At 35.4% G+C, this 7785-nt stretch overlaps 1 pseudogene; it reads left to right on the top strand.

Annotated features, from left to right (window-relative positions):
* LOC112622238 overlaps positions 1-5025 on the top strand; it is a 6841-nt pseudogene extending 1816 nt beyond the window's left edge.
* The last annotated feature ends 2760 nt before the right edge of the window (positions 5026-7785 follow it).

Here is a 7785-nt window from a genome sequence, read left to right as displayed (position 1 = left end):
AAAAAAAAAAAAAAAAAAAAAAAAAAAAAAAAAAAAAAGAAACATCAGAAAGGATTATAAGTGGTCATCACCAGTCTTTTGCTTCATCAATAACAATGCAAAATGACTATTTAAAGGAGCAACACAGGTTAGTAAAACTATATTTGCATACACAAAACTGTGTAACATCCAAGTGCCTGGCCATATTATTTTCAATAAAGCCACAATCATTACTTTCTCATTTCATGGTCTTTTTCATTAGCATGGGAAAACCTTTTAGTAACAGAAGCTCATTTTCTTTTACATACTTTTCTGTGCTCTCACAATAAACCAGCAAAGCAACTTAATTTCAACACATGGATAGAAAGAGCATAAGTCTGTATTCCCTTCTTTTCTGGGGAACAAATAGGGCAGGGACTTTTAAAACTAGAGATGTTCCTGTAGAGACAGATATGTGTAATATCTGTAAAAATTTACAAAGACAATGCAACAAGTTTGCTGTGTTGGTCCATCAGAATTGTAATTGCTTTTGTTTTTCCAAAAGCCCCACAAGATTTAGTAGATAACTATGTAATTGAAAATGGTTTATTAGCTTTGCCTTACCTTGGTTTGTTAATTGCTTTACCTTTGTTTGTTAATCAATAATCTGAAAATGATACATGTATTTGAGATACATATGTGTGTGTATATATACACTTTTGTATATATAATTTTATATATAAAATATATATACTTTTATAATTTTATATATATATAAAATATATATACAACTTTCCCTAGTTCTGTCTACTGAAATATCTAGAACAGCACCCAGATTATGGTCATGAAGTACAATTTCCCACAAAACAAATAAAAGGAAAATCCATGGGGCCCCTTTGAGAAGTGGGTGACTCTAGGACTGAGGTAGAGAATGTCAGATGAGCCTGGACCCCCAGGACACTGTCAAAGACTGCTAGGACACATACACCAGCCGGACAAGGCTCCCAATGGCTCAAATACCCCAAAGATGGGGACCATTCAAACATCACACATGCAATAGCTTCAATGGACCAAAACATATTTGAGTTTATACTTTTTTTTAAATCTAACTAGTCAATATTGAGGGATGCTGATGACCAACTTATTTTTTGAAAATGGGTAAATAACGGGAAAGAGACAGCCATTTATTCACCTTTCCTACACAAACTATACTACTGGTAACCAAACAGCAAATGAGAGGAAGTTTTTTTTTACAGGAGCATTCTAGCTAATAAATGAAGAAGATGTGATAGAAAATAACCATTTTGCAGCTCCTCGTGGACTAATGAATAGATGCATTGAGCATCAACAATTGCTACTATGAGAGAGAGGGGGAGAGAGAGAGAGAGCGTGCACCAGATATTATATATCCTGATGGAAGAACACAGCACCACCTGTGAAATATTTCCCACTCCTCATTCTCTGCTGGAAAAAAGAAACTAAATCTGAACAGGCCCCTAGATACGACTACCAAGAGAGAGGAAGTGCAGAGGGACATGGGAAGCCACCATGGGGATGCTATCAGCACTCTGGTCGGGGGAGACGCTACAGGACAGCAATGTGGCTTCCACCAGAAATAAAATGCAAGAAGGACCTTTAGGTTGAAAAAAGCATGAGACATAACAACAAGTCACAGGCATGGGCTTCATTTAGATCTTGATTGAAGCAAATAAACCATAAAAGGAAATAGAATTATGACATTTATGAGCCAACTGGAAATTCAAATATGACTGGACGTGTGATGGCCTGTTAAGAAACTGTTTTTGATTACTTACAGATGAGATTGTGGTATTGTGATTTTGTTGGGGGAGGGAAAGAATTTATCCTTTTACTGACACATACTGAAATATTTACAGATTAAATGATAAGGTCTCTAGGATTTGCTTCAAGTTAGTACAAGAGTAGAGTACCTAGGGGTAGTTAAAATGAAACAACATTGTTCATGAGTTAATTATTATTAAAGCATATGGATATATGGGGATATATTATACTATTCTATACTGGACTGCTTTGGTGAAAATAATGAATTTTTTCAAAAAATAATTATACGTGAATAGTGAAAGTAAAAAGAGGAATGCCTATGATTATTGAAATAATTAATACATACCTTTCTTCCTTTATCTAGAGGCTCATGACATTAAATATCTGTCTACACTTACCGCTGTCTTCCAAAACAAGAATAAGGATTGCAAATCTTGAATTAAATTGTCATAACAGTTGCATTTCTCTTGCACTCTATTCAAAAGTCTATACTATATCACCTGCCACTTTTAAAATAATGATGTGTGCTAAAGTTTTTTCAAAGTGGAATGAAAGCCACATGGTGGGATTATAATCTTTTAAATAAGCATGGAACTTGCCAGCTTAATAAAAACCTTCACAGACATTTCATTTCATTGTCACCAAACCATAGGATAGGTCAGCTAAGCTTTATTAGCGCCGATTCTATGAAGGGGAGTGAGGGGAGGGAATAACATCCAAGGTTGTACAGCTGCTAATGGGCAGAAGTAGACGAATCTGCATTCTTTTGCTTCCTGTTTAGTATTTTTACCTACCGCACCCCCCCCCACCCATACAACTTAGAAGGGCAAGGTACATTGTAGTTTAAATGACACATTAAGATAAAACGTATATTAAAGTGTATAAAGTGTATGATTAATGTGTATCTTAATGTGTATAAAATGTATCATTTTATAAAATCAAGAAATTAGATCAATATGATGGAAATGATAATATTTAATTCCAAGAGCTAATTTATTTAGCATGTAATGTTTTTCTAAAAATGTGGCTTCTGGTGTTTCCATCAACTTTAAATGCTCTCCAGGTTTTCAAAACAAAAATTTCAACAATAAGAGAGAGAAAATTTCCACTGATATAAATCATATGGTAATTTGCTGATATATATTACTGAGGAAAAAATGAATTTAGCTCAATTATATCCTCCAAGTACTTCTGGCTTTATTATTTCATCATATCTTTCTGGCTCTACATATTTTTATCTCTGGTACAGTTCATTGTTTTGAGATTCTGCAACCTTAAAGAACTACTAAGTTTGTATAAATGTTAGAGGAAAATAACATCAGAACCTCTACCACGAAAAGCTAAAGCCCACAATTAATGAGCATCTAACGCCTCTGACATTATTGTGTCAGTTTTTCTGTAGCTAGAAATTGTCTCACAGTGTTTTAAGTAATAAAGTAAGAGGAAAGATTAAAACAAACAAAGCAAACCCAAACTTGAAAATGAGAAGGCATTCCCTGTGCAAAAGCTAGCAGGAATGTGTGAGGAGGGCACAGGCTGGGATGAAGGGCAGTGGGAGAGAACTCCAGAGGAAGGAAGAATGAGAAGATGCATTTTAGGAAGGATGACCAGGAGGCCAAACACACAAAAGCAGAAGTAAAATCTGTGTGGAAGGCAGTAGGAAGCATAAGTTGATAATCCCAAAAATCAAATCAATAATGGGTGGTCAAACTCGAGTTGTTTCCTTAGAACACAGAAAGAATAAAACAAAGAAAGAAAATATATGGAATAAGGTGATGTTTTTGGAGAAAAGTGGATGTTGAGTGAGCCAATGTATATATTCTGGAGGGAAAAACCAGAGCAAATGAAACAGGACAGAGAGAGAGAGAGAGAGAGAGAGAGAGAGAGAGAGAGAGAGAGAGAATCTCCCAAGCTGAAGAAAACACCTGTATCTTAAACCTGTATCTTTTATATAGATTAATAGACATCATCATATGGTAGGATGGACCAAACCTGGTCATGTATGTCCTGGAAAATATTTAACAAGGAAAATAAAGAGTCCTCTCGTCTTTCTGGCCAGAAAAAGCTATAATCAAAACCATTAGAGAAAAATCAGTCTAGACTCAGAATCTGCAAATACAATGGAATAAAATAAAAGCTGAGTTCTGAAAGATAAATTTTGACCCATGAATTGACAACCAGTCAAGTTGTTACTACATGTGAAGATAATGGAAAGACAGTCTTATGCATGCATACAAGAGTTTGGAAAATAAACCATTATGTATTTTAACCAACTAAGAAATGAAGTAGAATTAAGAGCTCAAGAATGAAGATATAAAAAGATTTGCAATAAACACTGAAATTAGTTAAAACAGAGATAAGCCCAAACACGGTTGCAAATATAAATATGCCAAATTAACCCAAATACAAAAATTAAGAACTACTCTCAAAGGAGATGATATGAGGAAAAAATAATTTAAATATTTACAATCTGGATGGGATGAAATTCAGCCTCCATAGCTGATAATTAGCAGAGTATTAAGACATTTGGGGGCACAGCTGGCTTGAGCAACTGGAAACAAGACGCAGGACCCCAACGCAGATGACATCTTACGCAAAAAGGGTATCTTACCCCCCAAGGAAAGTCTGAAAGAACGGGAAAGGGGGCAGAAGAGGAGCAGTGCATCCTCCAACAGTCAGTGGTGACAACACATGAAGATATGACTTTGGAAGAGCTGGAGGATCATGAAGACGAGCTTAATGAGGAGGATGAACGTGCTATTGAAATGTACAGACGGCAGAGACTGGCTGAGTGGAAAGCAACTAAACTCAAGAATAAATTTGGAGAAGTTTTAGAGATCTCAGGGAAGGATTATGTTCAAGAAGTTACCAAAGCTGGCGAGGGCTTGTGGGTCGTCTTGCACCTTTACAAACAAGGAATTCCCCTCTGTGCCCTGATAAATCAGCACCTCAGTGGACTTGCCAGGAAGTTTCCTGATCAAATTTATCAAAGCCATTTCAACAACCTGCGTACCCAATTATCCTGATAGGAATCTGCCCACGATATTTGTTTATGTGGAAAGAGACATCAAGGCTCACTTTATTGGTCCTCTGGTGTTTGGCAGCATGAACCTGACAAGAGATGAGCTGGAATGGAAACTAACTGAATCTGGAGCAATTATGATGGACCTGGAGAAAAATCCTAAGAAGCCGATTGAAGACGTGTTGCTGTCCTCTGTGCAGAGCTCTGTCCCCATGAGGAGGGACAGTGATTCCGAGGGTGACTGAGGCGACAGCTGCCATCACATGCCGAACTTCCTTGTGACAAATTGTCTGGACTTTTTAAAAAAGGAAAAAGCAAGAATGAATCCTTCTGTTTTTTAGTTTTGTTTAAAATATGTTTCAAATCTTTACATTTTGGAAATAATCATTGGTGGAAATTCTGTTAAAAAATTTTTGTTAGTAAATATCTAGGAGTATAATAGCACTTGTTTAATATAACATGCAACATTTATTTGAAATAATAAGCATTTAACTTACTGAAATAACAGTCATTCCCTGTAAAATCAAGGGCAAACAAGATTTTTACTACCAATGCTAGGATTAAGCATCATCCTAGATAGCCTGACTAGTGCATCAAGACAGGAAAAAGAAATAGAAGATAACAGTGGAAGAGGAAAAATTAATGCATCATTATTTTCAAATGATGTGACTGTCTCCTGGTTAACCTAAGGAAATCAACTTAGACACTGTTCCAGTGTATAAACAAATGACTTCAATACTTGTCCTATAGACTAATGATAATCAGTTATAAAATAAACAAGGAAAAATGCACTCAAAATAGCAACCAAAGTATAAATTATGGGAGCAAATTTAATCAGAAAAATAAGAATCTTTGTGAAGGAAACATCAGGATTTTGCTGAGAGATTTTTTTAAAGACAAATAAATTGAGTGATAAAATAGTCTTAGAAACACATTGGAAATATAAAATTCTCTACAGTTAATCTACAAATTTAATATAATTCCAATCAAAATCCCAATGTTTTGAAAGTTTTGTTTTTTATTTTTGTTTTTTTCTTGAGAAGAGGGAGTTGGGGAAATTTAACTTGTAATTTGTAAAGTTTGTCTTGAAAATTAAATGCAATCACACAGCTTAGTGTTCTAGTTTTTAGTTTTTTGGTTTCTTTGAAAGGCACATGGTCTTAAAATGGGGTGGTATCCAAAATCAGACTAAATATAGACCAAATATAGAATTTAATATATAAAGAAGACAACATCTCAATAGGGTTGAAACAACCAATTAACTCATTGGAAAAAAAATAAAATTAGATTTTTTCTTCATATATAAAAATAAATCCCAGATGGATTAATAAATTAGATGTAAAATTGATAAACTACAACAGTACTTTCTGTGTCATAAACTACAGAGACAAGATTAACAGATTAGCTACATAAAATTCTCAAATTCATGTATGCCAATCATTTCTCTTTCCTCCCTAAATATAACAATGAAACAAAAACAAACTCACTTTTGGTTACAAGTAAGTTACTGGACAACCAGTGGTTTAAGCAGTAAAGATATTTCATTATCTTGCATTACAAAAAGTGGGAAGTAAGTGGTTCCAGGTTTGGTGCAACAACTCGAAGACGCGAATTCTTTCCATTTTCCTCTCCACCATCCCTTACGTGTGGGCCTTGCATGCTCCCACTTGTCATCTCATATTGCAAGATGGCTGCCACAGCTCCAGCCATTAAATCCACATTCAAGACAGGAATAAGTGGAGGGGAACAGCACCAGCCATAACTTGTTATAAGGAGCAAAACCATTCTTAGAACTCTCACCGACCTTGACTTCTGCTTATGTCTTAATGGTTAGATCTACATCATAAGGCCTCTCGGAGATACAAGAAGAAATAGGAAAACTAAGATTTCCTTTTGCAGTCTCGGAAGAGAAAGTCAGGCAGTGGAGAAGGAGATTGGCAGTGGGTGCTGGGTTAGCTAACCAACAGTGGCTGACCTACCCAGCATTCACAGAGTTAGACAAATGATGAATTGGGGTGGGGAGCTGGGAGAATTACAGTGTCTGAAGGGAAATGAAGAGACGCATTACTGTATAAGAGTTCTTACAAATAAATATTAAAAACATTGGAAATTATAAGAGTCTAAGGATGTTGTTAGAAGTCAATTTACTAAGGGAAAAACCCAAATAACCATTCAATAGATGAGGCAAATGATCTATTTCATCAGTAATCTAAGAAACAACAGCTTGGAAATTGACCAGGATTATAATGTTCGATGTTCTCTGTGGGCGAGGCACTCCATGCATCCGCTAACGGTAGCATGAACTAAAGGCTCTTGTTAATATGCGTCAATGACCTTTGTAAAGTTCACATCACTTAACATAGTAATTCCAAGAGTTAGCCTAAAAAATCGGAAAGTATGTAAAGATACATGCATGGATTTTTATCAAAACATGGTTTAAAATAGCAATCAACTTGAGGCAGTTGGTTAAATAAATGATGCTATCCACTAAAAATAATGCTATGGTTTTCTACCTACGGATGTGGAAATGTCACATGAAACGCTGCTACTTGATTTCTTAAACAAGGAACATGCAGTCTTTGCATCTGAAAGATATTTTTAAAGTACAGTAAAATCCCAGCTTTAGAAATCTTAATTTGTATGAATACTGTGGGAATATTTTCTTTGTGTGTTTTTGTGTTTTCCAAGCTTGATTCTTTAAACATACATTATTTCTTTTTATTGAAAGGAAATTACATACAGTGGGACGCACAGCTCTAAGTGTACAATTCAGCGAGTTTTTACAAATGTCTACACCCGAGTGAGCCACATGGCAATGAAGCTCCTTTTGTCTCCTGCCAATCAATCCTCTCCCCGTAGGCAACCACTATTGTGACTCACAGCATATATTATTTTTGTAATTTAAAAAAATACTTAAAATTTAAATATAAGCAAACCCTCACAGGAGAACTTGCAACCAACATACGATAATTACAACAAACTTCAGATTGAGAAAATTTGGCATG

The sequence above is a fragment of the Theropithecus gelada genome, chromosome 4, assembly GCF_003255815.1.
Source record: "Theropithecus gelada isolate Dixy chromosome 4, Tgel_1.0, whole genome shotgun sequence".
In the NCBI taxonomy this organism is placed as follows: Eukaryota; Metazoa; Chordata; class Mammalia; order Primates; family Cercopithecidae; genus Theropithecus; species Theropithecus gelada.
Note: the sequence above shows the minus strand (reverse complement) of the source record. Positions and strands in the feature narration are given on the sequence as shown.